This window comes from Protopterus annectens, chromosome 8.part0 (assembly GCF_019279795.1).
Source record: "Protopterus annectens isolate FY-2018-M chromosome 8.part0, PAN1.0, whole genome shotgun sequence".
Taxonomy (NCBI): domain Eukaryota; kingdom Metazoa; phylum Chordata; order Ceratodontiformes; family Protopteridae; genus Protopterus; species Protopterus annectens.
In genome coordinates, this window is record NC_056741.1 from 1,066,928,410 (window position 1) to 1,066,944,258 (window position 15,849).

Consider the following 15,849-nt stretch of genomic DNA (forward strand, 5'->3'; position numbering starts at 1 on the left):
GACATGTTATCTGACTTCACAGACCTAGTAGGTCACTGACTAGAGAGCTAAGCAGTTTTAACTCTCAGGTTCAGTTGTGTTTTCCAGTCATCTGATTGAAGAAAACCTTATCACATGACTCCATGCAGGCTATAATACATGTTAACTGGCACTAACTACTATTTCAAGGTCATGGCTATTTCTTGGTGAATCCATTACAAAATCTCTGAAGAACAGAATCTCCAAAATAGACCTTTCCTTGCAATGTGAGCATATTTTAACTGGTGTAAAAATTTAATTTCTAACTTGCAAGCAGAAATAAACTAAGTCTCATAAGTGCAGCTGATACTCATGTCTGATTTCCTACAAATAAATAACTAAAAGCACTAAGTAAGAATTATGCAAAATGTAAGCATTGTACAAATTAATGAAAAAAACAAAATGCATTTTGCACCATATACCGCCTAATTATTCTCTTTAACATTTGGTAATTATTGCTGAGTAAAACAAGATCTGGTAGTTATTGAATTTCCCCATCTATTGATGGAAATGTTAACTATTTTCAGCAGAATGTTAACAGTATTGATTTTTTTGGGGGGGGGCATATGCTCATTTTTGTTACTCACAGGGTATATACATCATTCAATCATGTTGCACGTCTGAAAATACACTGCTTGTGTTTCCTTTACTAATAGTGTAAGGTCGGGTTGCCTGTCAGTAGTTGCACTTTCCTACCCTAGATTCCATCTTGTCCCCACTATGTTGCTTACATTCTCTGATTAGGGAATGCGGGTGTTTTTCTTCATTCAAAAATGGTCATATTCATCAGGGTAAGTAATACCCTGAACCACCTACTGAGTTTCCTTTTAGCTTGTCTTAGCTTGTTATAGCTGCCAGTCTGCTTTGTAATTGAAGGCAGTCCCTTTATTCTCCTATGTGCTTTATTTATTATTATTTCTTTTTGTTTTAAAACTGTATTAGTCTTCAGTAAGGGATGCACTGCCTATTCTTACTATAATTTATGCACTTATTTTATAGGGAACCAAAATCGGAAAATGATTCATTGCAAGTGCCAGTCATTTATGTTAAAGCAAAAAAAATCCTTATTAAAAAGTAAATAATTGTTAGGTGGTCTGTCAGACAAATCTAATAATTGTTTGGGGAGCAAACTTACAGTCTATGAATAAAGGAAACATGCTTAGGGTATAGTTGACATTTATTTATATGAAAACTTAACTATAAAGTAACTTCATGAATCTATGGGCTTTTCCGAATTGTTTGCTTTCAAGACAAAAAAAAATTGAATATATTATGCTAAAAAATTCTAAGTGTACAACTGAATTAGACATCCCACAACACCCACATGCATTAGAGCTTTCACACTCCGTTGTATGTTACCACAGTTCTGAATGCTCCCTTCTATCTATTCAGGTATTGTTTCAGACCACTAAATGGATACTGAAAAAAAAATGGGTAAGTTTGGATTTGCATAATCTTCTCGTCATTGCTAACTTGGAAAATTGTTCGGTTATATTACTTTTGGTTTCAGTTTTTTTATTCTTCATACATCTCCAAGAGAGTATATTTAGATGTCTAGAAATTTTTAAGTCCTACTCTTGTTTGGATAACAATATTCCTTGTCTAAGTCCTACCAGTCTGTAATCTGTTAATAGAGCTCATGATATATCTCTTATCTCTATATGTGGAGCTTTTCTCCCCGGGCCTCTACTGAAAATGGAAATATATCCAGCTAGACTAGCCCGGTTAACAAATGTAAATAAAATAAATAAATAAATAAATAAATAAAATGTTACCTGCATTCTCCTTGGAGTATTGGAGTATACTCCCTAACCTGAAATTCCATGATGCACATTTTAATGTATTTGAGGGAGCATGCCATTGCCACTAAACATATGTACAGTAATCCAATTTTGAAAGCAGAAACAGTACACACTAGAAACAGAAATCAAAAGAAAACTATAAAAAGATTCATAGGGGCTGACATGGTGAGAAAAACTGCCGTATATTCCCTCACATACTTAGAAAGTATGTAATATATTTTCCTTTGAGCATTTTTCATGAAATGAGCACATGTATAATGTAAATCCTTCAAAAGAGTCTTTTGTTAAACAGAAAAACTATACAAAGAATACATACATAATGCAATAGTCATTTATGAAGTAGAAAAGTTCCTTTACTTCATTAACTGAAGTGTGTTAAAAAAGTAATTAAAGCTAAAGGCTGGTATTGTATCCGCAATAAACTCAAAACTCAAATGTAGTAGTGAATCCTGCAGAAAAATATGTATAACTCAAATGAAATCCTACAGACGATACTATTTCTAATTTAAGCACAGCTGGATGTTTTCTCTCAAGTGCAATATGATCTATTTGATATCCATTGCCTTTACAGAAATGAATCAAAATATTTAATTTCCTAAAACAACTGGAAAATCTGATTTGTTATTTGTTGTTTTAGATTTTAAATGAAAGCTAATTGGAAGAGGCATTGGATACATTTTTTACAGGAAAGGCAACCACTTCCAAAGTATACTTCCTGTGCACATTTGTTCTAAATCTGTACTACTCTGAAATTCTTACAAGCAAAACATGCGGGTAAAAGCACCAACATAAAATGTTTATGTATAAATATATAGTATGATTCCTACCTAGAGTACCAAGTTTCAAATCTTCCAGAGATGATCTTGAATCATGAAGAGCGATGGAATTGTGTTTATGAGAAGTGTTAGTGTAGTTCTGAATAATGTGCTGCTAGTGTAAAGATGAGGCATAAAACAGAAAACTTCCTTTTCCCCTTTTAGAAATAGCTTTCGTGATAACTCAGGCAGAAACTGTCCTGTGTGAGAAATCTTTTCAACACTGCAAAAACTTTTCAAAAATGTTCCTAAATTCTGAGAACAGCTGTGTACATATCTGTTATATGACTAAACTGTGGGCCCAATCATTTCCTGTTTGATGGTTCAGCAACAACAGGCACATTCTCTGGTATATACATTTTATGTTGGTGATTTTACCAGCATGTTTGGTTTTTAGGAATTTAGAGTGGTACATATTTATGAGAAATGTGCACAGAAAGTGTCCTTTGGAAGGAGGTGCCTTTCCTGTAAAAATGTATCCAATGAAATGTTGGGAATACTACATAGGTAAAATAATGGGCATATTAAACCTAGAGTTTGGCTGAGGAAAAGAAGTTACATATGCATCTTTAAAAACAAAACAAAACAAAAAATAGAGGACTTATCCTCCCATCATAATCATATAACTGTGTGAGCCTGAAGCGGTCATGAATGCATTGTAAGGAACAGTCACGAAGTTATAATCAATCAGCACTGAAATCACTACTCTGTTTCTCTTGCACCAAACATTTTTATTTTAGCCTTTAACTGGTGAAGTTTGATTGCGTCTAAGGGAAAACAAAGAGTGAAAGAAAACACAAAGTAGATGTATATGTCAAGACTAAATGTACAAGCTTTGTTATGATAGTCAAGGTCTTTACCCCAGAACATACAAATCTTTGCTGTTAGTATTTTCACTGTCTAGTTTATCATTTTATGACCAATTCTAGGACAAATATTATACAAAAACTTGGAGTACATTAGCAAAAATATAGATGTACTATTGATTATAGGTAGTACTTTTTAGTTTACTATATTTTGGTAGTCATAGTTTGCCATTTGTTTTTCATAAGATGGGATTGCACTTTGCCTCCATATTTTATGCTGGTATCAGATCACTCCCTTGCAGCTATACCACTGTATTTTAAGCCACTGTAGATCTTTCAACAACAATCCTGTCTTTTCTTCAGGAATGGACCATAAGGTATCTCAGTAAGCCATTACCAGAACCACAAATGATTACACAAATGTTGTGGATGTCTTTATGTGGAAGAGTTGTTCACTGGCCAGGGGTTTGTATTACAGCTCTTCATGCACTCTAACATTCTCCAGAAGGAGTAATTTGTCTAAAAAAACCTAAAAAAGCTACAATAGGAGCAACAACAAGTAATTTGGCCAATACACACACAATGATAAAGAACAGCCCCTTTAATATATCAAAATATTTGATTAAAATTAAAGATTTTTTTGTGTGTGGGGGGTGTTATATATATATATATATATATATATATATATATATATATATATATGGATCACATTCACATTGCCGAAAGTACAGTTCTCCGAACTACATTTTGCCAAGACAATAACTCAGAATTTACACTTCTCCCAAATGGCAAAACCGAAAACTGTTAAACCACATTAACTAATTTTCATTATTTTTTGCAAGTCCCCCTACATCCCCCCATGTGGGGGGCTGTGCCCCCCACACCCTCTGCTAATTATATATACTAACTCTGACATCGCACTAAAGTGACAACAGTATATTTGTTCATATATACTGCAGTGCGATCGCAAAGTGCCATTTCTGAGAAGTGTAGTTCGGAGAACTGTACTTTCGACGATGTGAATGGGAACCATATATATATATATATATATATATATATATATATATATATATATATATATATATAATGTATACAGAGGGGAGGGATAGAGAGAAATATATATATATATATATATATATATATATATATATATATATATATATATATATATATTTATATATATATATATATATATATATATATATATATATATATATATATATATGTTTACTATTGAAAGGTCAGTTAGTGTTAGGTCGATTGATGTTATGGCCAAAAAGTAATGTTGTATTTTAAAAGCATGAAAGAGCAGAATGTTGAAAATGGTTTGCATGATTAAGTGCATTCCATATTTTTAAGTTTCACATTCCCTCTTCCAGCCATGGCAGTTAGCTTACCTCTACTATTACTACCCCCCATGTGTACCCACAACCCCCCCTGCACATTAAATATACCAACTCCGAGATCTCACTACAGTGAGGAAATGGGCTACTTCCCTATTCTTCACTAAAGCGTGACCTCCCTCCACAGTCTCGGCACGTCACTTGCGAAAAGGTCGAGTGCACCATGCAACTTGCCTAAACACGGTCGACTGATTTTGTTCCGATGTCCTGCCCCTTGAACATCGTGATTTCACACATCTGGCTTTCGACTTCCTGCAGTCCGGGTAAGTCATAAACCTCAGCAGGGCTAGCCACCTGGGTATGTAAACCTTGGGTCGAGATGATTGCCACTGAACAAGTGACACCCCGACTCCATGTGCAAAATGGTTGAGGATGGATGCATGGATGGAGATACATAAATAGAGAGAGAGAGAGAGAGAGAGAGAGAGAGAGAGAGAGATGTACATACACACACATATATATATTATATATATATATATATATATATATATATATAATATATATATATATATGTATGTATGTATATATATATATATATATATATATATATATATATATATATATATATATATATTACATGGGTCTATGTCAGAAGATCAACAGACAATGATATTGAACTGAAAAAGTTCCAAAATCAACGCAACAAACTGTTTTTTTTTTTTGTTAAATTTTTTTACTTGGATAGGAAATCTTTTTATTGGACCTGGTATTTGTAATATGCAGGGATGTGTGTCACAACCAGCAAAAAAGCTTGAATGTTTTTATTTTTTATCTTTTGCAGATCAAAGTACAGAGGTAGCATTGTTACCTCACAGCAAGAGGTTCTTCTGTTTGATTCTTGGCTTGGCTTGGGAGTGCCTTCTGTGTGGAGTCTGCATGTCCTCCCCCCGGTTGCGTAGCATTCGAAGGAAATGCGTGCGTAAATGGGCATGCCTTTGTTGAAGGTTGGGCGTCGAGCTGGCACCTCGGCATTTCGTAAAAATCTACTGCCAATCATTAGTGGACTGGAGTTCCGCTGTGGCGACCCCTTACCAGGAAAAAGCTGAAAGACAAACATCTTTTGCAGATTAGCATTGTAAACATTGTGGTCTATGATCTTCTGACATATACTTATATTTAAACACATGCACCAACATGCATATTGTACTTAAAGAAAAGTCTGACATACTAGAATATGATGTACTGGCTTCACCAGTATGGGGTGCTTCAAAGCTGGACATGTTTTGAAATATATAATACTAGTTAAAATATTTTTCAATGACTGTAAACATTCTCTTTTACATGCTACAGTTCTGGAAGATATGCAGACTCACAAGAATGAAGTCATAGAAAAACTACAGAGACTTAATATGTACCTTTTTCATGGAGGAAAAGAAAAAATAAAGGTTTGTTATGTCAGTGACAGGGGTAAAGATACTAAAAGATGTGTAAGAGCTGAATGAAAAAGATGCGGTTCAATTTTGAAGAGCCCCATCACTGGTAAACCCCACTACATCAGATCCTAAAGTGTCTGATTTTTCTTCAAATGCAGATACATATTAGCTTTGAAGGGGGCAAAGTTTCCACAGTACATAAAAAAAATCTAACATTACTAGAGGTCTTTTAGGAGGATGGGTAGAAATAAGAGATATGGACAGGGAAAGCTTGTTCAGAACCAAACAGCAGAAGCTGATGGGAATAATAATACTTTACTTACACCACTGAAACAAGTTTATTAAATAAGGGTCTAAGTTTTATTCCATCAGTTTTGTTTCTAAATATAATAAAGTGTTAGATATCAAAAGACTTTGTAGATTATTAAACTTATGCTTTTGACATAGGGCAGGATTCACGAAGCCTCCGTGTAAGAGTTACAAGGCTTACACGGAGGCTGCAGTTAAACAGTGTGACGTCAGCATTCCATGCATATGCATGAGGGCATGCTGACTCACACTTAAGGCTAACACGGTCCGTGTAAGACAGTAGGGGGCGTGTCCATAGGGCAAGCCCTGCAAACGGACACGCCCCCAGAAGAGTAACAGTCCCGAAAGTAAACCCCCATGAGAGAGTCTGCGTAAATGTCAACAAACACAACACAACACATGTAAAAATGAACATGTTATATTTTTTTATAAGTTTTAAAGATGTTTGCCCGTAATTGCACTCGTTTGCGTGGGGATGCCCGTCACTTAGCCACAGTTAGCAGTCAGTGGAAAAGCATATAAGATCTAAATATGCAAAGTAAGCCAAGAAGCAATAGCGTAGCGGTAGAGACGCTGGCTGAAGAGGAGGCAGTCATGGTTTGAGCCCCCACAACATCAATTTATATTTTTAGTGAAATAAGCAGGAAACAATTCCCTGACATATATGTACATATATAAAATTATATTTTATGTAAAATGTAATGAAATGGGCCATGTATTTTGAAGAAATATGAGATAAGAAAAAAAAAATGTCAGAAGTGCCTATAGCTGAGCTACACTCTAACAAGCTGAGCATATCTGCCCGTAGGTGAGCAGTGGTTTAACAGGTGTAAAATGAGTGCCCGGGGTTGAGCAGTGCTGTAACATGCTGAAACTGTGTGCCCGTAGCTGAGCTGAGTGTAATATGCATGCTGACAGCCAAATGATGCGTAAACCAGCGTAACCCGTTTGCGCGGAGCTGCGCACTGCGCCAACAAGCTAACCGGCGAGCAACGTTGAGCAAGCTGTATCAAAACTGCCTTTACACAGACACACCTCCTAGCCTGTGTAGACAGTCATAAAATAAAAAAGCAATGGCCAGGCTCAAACTCAGGATACCATGCACCATAGTCAAAGAACTGAACCACTAAGCCATGACAGTTGCTCTTGGAAATGCAGTATTAGCATATATATAGGAATGAATGGAAAAAGAAGCATGACAAAGCAGGTTTTGTGAAGCTGATACATTTCCAAAATGTCCAATCACGGATAAGTGCGGGAAAAACAGCATATATAAGCCCCATAGGTGGGAATACACAGCATAACTGATTGTGGAACCGATTTGCAGTCAGGATGGCAGGTGTAGGAGAGGGTAGTTGCTTCCGAGCACAGAGGTGGGGCATTGAGGAGTCCAAATATATGGTTTGGCTCCTCGTCCATGATCATGAGGCCCAACTCATGCAGGGCCAGGTCCTGTGGGGAGCATATAGGGCTGAGGCGTGGGACCGGTTGGCACATGATCTCACCAGTGCCACAGGAATACCAAGGACTGGTGAACAGGTCCGTCACCACCATGCAGACCTGAAGAGATGGATGCAGGACCAACTGAAACGTTGGATCCAGGAGGCCCGGTAAATGCCCAACGCCACACTACTGAGTAAGTTACATGTAATTATTTATGTAGAAAGTTAACCTAGCTGATATTATGGAGATGTATAGTCCAATATTACTTCATTTATATTGCAGCTGCAGGTGTCCACTCTGCGAATCATCGAGCCTATGCCGGTAGGCTTGTGTGGTTGCACCACCAGGCAGGTTAGTAATTCTCTCCCTGTAACTGTTAAAAAATATAAGTATGACAGCTTGCAAAAGAGTGCAGTGTAGTCACCTATTAATATAAAGTGCAAGTAACAGTGTAAGAGAGATTCTGCTAGTACTGTGTGATTACATAAGTGTGATGCAGCCTGTAATCCAAAAATAAAAATGAAACAAGTCTGAAATAAAGATGTTCCACCTGTAATATAATAGTACATAACCTGCAGCAGGCTGAAAATTACAGCTACACAAGCTGAGTAAAACACATGTGTGAAATATATCCCCGTTTAAATTCTGAAACATGACACAAGTGAGACTGTTGGAAAGGATTGTTATAACCAAGTAAACCATGTCGATAAAGCCTAGAATTAAGTACCATCCTGAATTGTAAAAATAAAACAAGTGAGAGTGTGAGAAAGAGGTATGAAAACACCAATAAAGTTGTAATAACTCCTGAATAAAGTATACTGCAGTCAGTACAGAATGAAATGAATGTGACAGGCACAACCAAACAGCAAAATGTGTGGAATAAAGTACTGAAGCTGGAATGTTTGTTCCAAAATCTGGATATGTTGGTCTCAGTTTGCAATATGCAGATAGTATGGTTGTATGAAATACCAAACATCCACAGTTGCCCAGAGCCATATAAAGCAAATGTAGCAGGATGATGTAGCTGAACAGAGCCAGATATGAATGTGTATGAATAAAAATAAAATGTATATTGATGTAGCAGTAAGATTTCCTATCACCAACATGCATAAGTTTGCACATAGGAAACTGTAGTCAGATCTGTAGTGTGTATATCTGCAGCTAGTAGAAATGTACAGCATATGTATAGGTATTTGAAGATGTTAATGAAATATTTCTTCACCCTACCCTATAACCACAAATAATCCATTCCACGTGAAATGGGTATGTGTATTCACAATTAACTCCCCTGGACAATTGTCCTGTTGGTTCATACATATGTGCATGTACATTGATGCATGTGCCCTGTGCATACATCCAAAATCTGATGGCCTGTTGCCATCACTCAACCCTGCATGTTGTTGGATTGTACATTGTTGTTCAAATTATGCATGTGTTATGCTTGCTGTTCAATGGCTTGAATATATGGGTGCTTGGGTAATGGGAATACTAATGCATGCTGTTACAACTAATTGTGAATGGTATTGCACATTACTAACCCAAACTGTCATTAAATAATGCAAAACATAGGATGACAGGGAAGGCGGGTTCTGGCAGACCCACCTCTCCCACCTCAGCTGGCGAGTGCACCTGGCAGTAGTGCCCACACCGGACCCTCCTCCGGTGGCCCTGTGCCACCTGCGGGTGGAAGCGCTGCATGGGATGGGGCTCATCCCCCCTCTGCAAGTGTGGCCGGAGGAGAACATCCACTCACCCCCTGTAGTGTCTGGACTGTGGTGCGTAGGGAGATCCAGCACGCTGTGCTTGGGACCCTACGCCAGCTTGAGGCACGGGTGGCACAACTCATGTGTGTGCCTGCTGCCTGTCCTACACAGCCCCCAGCACAGCCCCATCCTGGGCAGTGAAGACACAGTGGCAACTGCCCATGGGTGGGAATCTCAGTTCCACTGTTGCCATCTGTGGGCTCATGGGCTCGAGATATCCAAACATCCATCACCGTCAATTGTGTAACCCCCCCCACATGTGTCATACACCACCCCTGTATGCGTATTGTTTGTCTTGTCTGTTAACCTCCCCTACCTACCTTCCCAGCTATACCGACTTCCTGTACCTGACATACCACTCTCACCTGAAAAAAAAAGGGCACTCTGTACCCACAAAAAAATTACGCCCAATACATAGCTGCCCATTTTGCACACATGTCTGCTGGACATGTGAACTGGAAATTACAATTGGCTGTACAACAAATATTATTTTATTCCCCACACCTCTCTCAGGGGTGGAAGGTTTCAAATTTCACACCAAATTACAAACATATGCACAGCTGTTGCTGACGAAGAAATGGGCAGCTATGGGCCTTTCCTACATCCCTCCTGAAAAACCTGAGCTTGTTTTCCTACTGTCCTATCCTCTTTGTGCCCCCTTTTTCATCACTGTCCTATCTCCCCGTTTTCTTTTCTTTAAAAGAAAATAACGCGTGTGTGCGCGAAGCTAAGCGGCAGTGCGCATGCGTGAGCTCCGCGCAAACCCGCGCTAACCCGCTTACAACTGCTTAAAAGTGCCTTAGTCACTCTGAATGACAAGGCCTGTAGTTTTCTAAGCAGCAAAATAAAATACCTCCGTCAGTCTCGAACCCAGGACCTTGGAAACATTAGTCTGCATGACTTACCACTAACCTATGACTGCTATACAAGAGCATTGTTCTGAAAGAAATATATCATAAAATAGTAGGAATTAATGTAAAGGGAATATAGCAAGTCTAGTACACAAAGCATGTCATGTATATTTACTGTCAAATCTAGTGGATTTGTAAAATAGTACTGTGTGATGAGAAACAGCCATGCTGGTTGGTAGCTACTAGGTAATAATGTCACAGTAGCATCTGGCAAGCCACACGCATACTCAGATCAGGATAAACACTGCCATAGTTGAATAGTTAAGAGATCAGACATAGCAACTGTGACAGAGTTACAGGGATGTCCCTGATGTGAAAACAAATGTCAACTGTGCCCCACTGACACCCTGTCAAATGTACTAACAGTAGGCAGAAAGGTATAACTACACATGCAATGGTAACTATGAATGACTGAAAGTATGCACCACTTGCACGTCACAAATGGTGTACTAATACATATGCCCGAAATAACCCACAGTCACAACTGCAGAATATCAGAATATTTCATTGGAGTATCCCACTGATATGTACCATTCCATGAGGCTGATAAAAGATGCACCTGAGAGTACCTGAAGCCTGCTCAGCAGCATGATCAAATACCCTTGTAAGTGTCAAGGCCCACACTATGGCCAGACCACACTGCATGCAGTAACACCCTACCACATCAAACACATAGGGAATTCATGCCCAAACAGATTTAGCAAGCATTACAAGCTGTGAATGTAAATGGAAAATAGAAAAGCCATAGCAACACATTACAGGAAAGACACCTATCAGGCATACAAAGAGTGAATGTAAAGGCCAAATATTGAAGGCATAGCAACAGATTGCAAGAGCCACTGCTATATACCAGTTATACCACAATCACCACAGGAAAGCACACACACCCATATACACAGTATTACTAGTCGTAGGTGTCAGTTTACATACACATGGAGAAGAGAACACTGGAGTAAGGAATACTCAGCTTACAGAACAACATGCATTGCAGTGTCTACAACACAGCCTGAAATATGAGAGACATAGCAACCCTTACACTCACAGAACAGTGTCCACAGCAAACCAGCATGGTCCCCACCCTGATAATCTGAAAGGGCTATGCCTACCTAACAGACCTTTTTATAACACTGTCCTGTAATCACAGTGAGAACTGCAATCACTACACAACAGGCTGCATGCAATTAGTAAATGCTGGCTAACAATTGGTGCAGAGGCCATCACATGGACATGTGCAGATACCTACAAAAGCATCTTGTACTCCCAGTCCACACATGCAATACTTTCATTGCACCCTCTGGAGGTAGAGACAGAGAGAGAGAGAGAGAGAGAGAGAGAGAAAGAGAAAGAGAAAGAAATAAAAAAAAAACAGTAACAACAAAACAAAGAGGCTGACAGCAGGCCAAGTAACTGCAAGCCTACGCAAACAGTTGCAAAAAACACAGGTAATGTAAAGTACTACTATAATAGTCTACGTACTGTGAACCCTCCAGATGTGTTATTGGTCTGTATCTATGTATATGAAGATGTGCATAGGGACGGGGACATACTGAAACTGTCACTGAAGGCTCTACATACATATGTATTTGAAGGTAGCTATGTGCACATAGCAATGTAGGTTGTAGTGCAATGTACAAGTAGGTTGTACAGTATTGGATGTTCATCAGTACGTTACTGTGTGTATACATATTTGGAACTAAAAAGGAGTATATATATATATATATATATATATATATATATATATATATATATATATATATATATATCATGTGTATACGTATGTATATCGAGATATGTATGTATGTATATATATATATATATATATATATATATATATATATATATATAATATGCATATGTGTATACATAGACAGAGAGGGATGTAGAAATACATAGACATATATAGTTTCACAGTGTCATGGTTTAGTACTAGGCTATCTGCAGACAGTATGTAGAATAGATTTAGAAAATTGCGCCTCTGTATAGTAGTGACACAGTGAAGACCCCCGTACATAATAGCATTAGTTTACTGTGCCTCTGTCTAGTAGTGACACAGAGATGACCCCTGGTGTAAACCTATGATCTCCCATCCACTCATCAAGAATTCACATGAAGAGTATCAGTGAGGGTTTCTGCCTAACATGATTTGGGATCCTGTTCCACAGTATGGGAAGCCTCTGAGTTATGGATCTGTCCCTACAGCATGTCCTATTCATATATTTGCTGAAGTTTAAATCTGTAGCTGTTATGATTCTGATGGATTTGGATTGTACGAGGTGGAACATGTCCATCAATACCTGATTGGACATGGCCTTGTACGTCAGGCACAGATCACCCCTAAGTAGGCTTTATGCTATGGAATAGAGCATGAGTTTCTTTAGTCTAGCAGCATATGACATTTGTTGGAGACCCTTGATCCTCCTGGTGACGTACTTATGGGGTCCCCCTAGCTGTTGCAAGTGCCAGGTGAGGTACATACCAAATGGGGCATAGTACACAGTCATGGGCCTGATAAGGGAGGAGTATAGGGGTACAATGACCTCTTTTGATCTGGATGTGAATTCCTTCATGATAAGGTGGGCAAGGTAGGAAGTCTATCCAACCACTTTGGCAACGTGGGTGTCAGATGAGAGGTCAGTATCGATTAGTGTCCCCAGGTCTCTGATTACTTTGTCTGTACTCAGTGGGTTACTGTCTATGTGATAATATGTGGGTACCTTGTCCGTCCGAAAGGGTATGACTATACATTATTTGGCATGCAGTTTAAGGCCATGACTCCGGCACCAGTTGTTGGTTTCTGTGAGGCCTTTCTGTAGGATGTATGTGTCAGCTGGTGTATCGACTACGGCGCCTAGTATGCAGTCATCTTTGAACATTGTCAGCCACTACCCTCCCATGTTTGCTTCCACATCTGAGAAATAAATGCCGAACATGAGCGGTCCCAGGACAGAGCCCTGTGGGACACCACTTGTGACTGGCTCTGAGTCTGACATGGCACCAGTGAGTTTGACTTTAGGGTTTCTATCCGTTAGCCGGTTTGCAACCCATCTTGTGACATATGGATTTACATTTAAGCTGTTGAGCATGTCTATGATCCCAGAATGGGGTATTGTGTCGAAAGCCGTAGGCAAGTCCAGGTAGGCTGTATGGACCGCTGTGCCCTCATCAATGGCTCTAGTGACTGATTTGAAAAGGTCAACCAGGTTTATAAGGCAGAATCTGCCCTCTACAAAGCCAAACTGGGTGGGATCAAGTGTCTGTAAGTCTCCAATGTCTCTGTGTATGAGTTCCATAATGATTCTTTCCATAGCGTTGCAGACCAGGCTGGTTAAGCTTATGGGGCAGTAGTTACCAGGGTCTGTAGAGGTGCCTCCATTGTGGAGTGGGACTACTGTTGCTGTAAGCCAGTGTCCAGGTACATATGCTGTAGTAAGACTACAGTTGAATAGCATTTTATGTGTGGGTTTAGCTCCTCTTGGAGTTCACGTAGCATGCAACCTGCGATACCGTCGGGTCCCATTGATGCTGTGTTTACAGCTTTGCTGAGGGCGGTTCTCAGCTGGACATCTGAGATGACAGGGAGGTTACAGTCAGCTGGGATAAGTAATTCCTCATGTGGAGGTGAGGGAGAGGAGAAATCTGCACTGAACCTGTCTGCCAGAATGTTGGCAATATATGTGTGTTCAGTGTAGCTTTTGTCACTGTGAACTAACTCTGAACATATCTCAGGGTTTCCACCCAGGTGTCTAACATAGCAGAAGAAGGCCTTGTGGTTATCTGTAGTGTTCATAGCGATTTCCCTCTCATTGTTGGCCTTGCATGTTTGTATGAGAGAACATATCTTTCTACTAGTGCTGATCAGAGATGCCTTATCTTTATGGAATTCTGCTCTGCCGTGCAGTAGCTATCTTCTGTTGTTATACAATTTGTTCATGGCTGGGGTCCACCATACAGGACACCTACCCTTGGTGGAGAGGGTCTTAGTTTTATTTGGGATTGCATGATACATGCATTCTTGGAGATGTCCGTAGAAAGCATTTGTGAAGAAGTCTGCATTGTGGGATGTGGTTTCCACTGGCCCAGTGGGCTTAAAGGATACCAACTCAGTTTTAAGAAGTGTAAAGTCGGCATGTGAGAGGTTTCCCACTGTAGTCTTTTGTGTTGTGGGAAAGGTGGGATATGTATATCCAGGGTGATTAGTCTGTGGTCAGATGTGACTAGTGAGGGGTATACTTCTGGTGTGTAGCACATTGTCCCCATGTTTGTGATGATCAGGTCTAGTATATTATCTCCCCTTGTGGGAGAGGTGACTAGCTGTTCCATTGCATTTGACTTAGTGAATTCTGGGAACCTTTGGGCTAGGGTGTTTGGGCTAGAATAATGCACCAGTGTATGTTAGGGTAGTTGAAGTCTCCCAATATGATGGTGTGTGGTGGGACATTCATATCCTCCAATGTCTTCAGGAAGGTTGACTGTGGTTCCTGAGATTGGGAGGGTGGTCTGTAACATGCTACCAGTTGTATAGCAGGTTTGCCTACAGTTATTTGCACCTGGATGGTCTCTGATGCTTCATGTGTTGCCACTAACCTGGAGGTGTGGGTGTCCTTCATGAATATGGACACTCTCCCTCCCTTTTTGTTTTGGCCCGAGTTTTGGGGCCAAAAAGCATGATACGAGGTATAGCCTGGTACTGCTGGTGTGCTCTCAGGAGCCTTGAACCAGGTTTCACTTACTGCACAGACATCGAGATTGGTAGAATATGTATGTACAGATATATGTAATACACACATACATATATAGATATATGTAGATACATATACATATACAGATAGATCTGACTGCCAACAGATATGTCTGTATATGACTATCTCTCTCTCTCTTTGTCCCACCCCCTCTCACTCTCACTCTCCCTCTGTCTCTCTCTCACTCTCTCCCCCTCTCTCCCCACATCTATATGTGTATATCTACATCTATATATATACATATTATATACATATATACAAACATATATATATATATATATATATATATATATATATATATATATATATATATATATATATATATATACTGTGTGAGGCACATGTGTGCAGATGTATTGCAACAGGTGCCTGGTGTCAAAGGCATGGAGTGAATACCAGTGTGGATACTGGAGTACCACACCCCATTCAAAAACACTGACACCAGTAACCACCACATATGTGCATTC

At 39.3% G+C, this 15,849-nt stretch overlaps 1 protein-coding gene across 1 annotated transcript in view; it reads right to left on the minus strand.

Annotated features, from left to right (window-relative positions):
• Window positions 1–2,773, minus strand: part of LOC122809220 (hemicentin-1-like) — a 607,229-nt gene extending 604,456 nt beyond the window's left edge. Inside the window, exon 1 of the mRNA XM_044080533.1 lies at window positions 2,648–2,773. The gene's annotated coding sequence lies outside the window, so the exon portion shown is untranslated. The remainder of the gene's footprint in view (window positions 1–2,647) is intronic.
• Window positions 2,774–15,849: the final 13,076 nt, after the last annotated feature.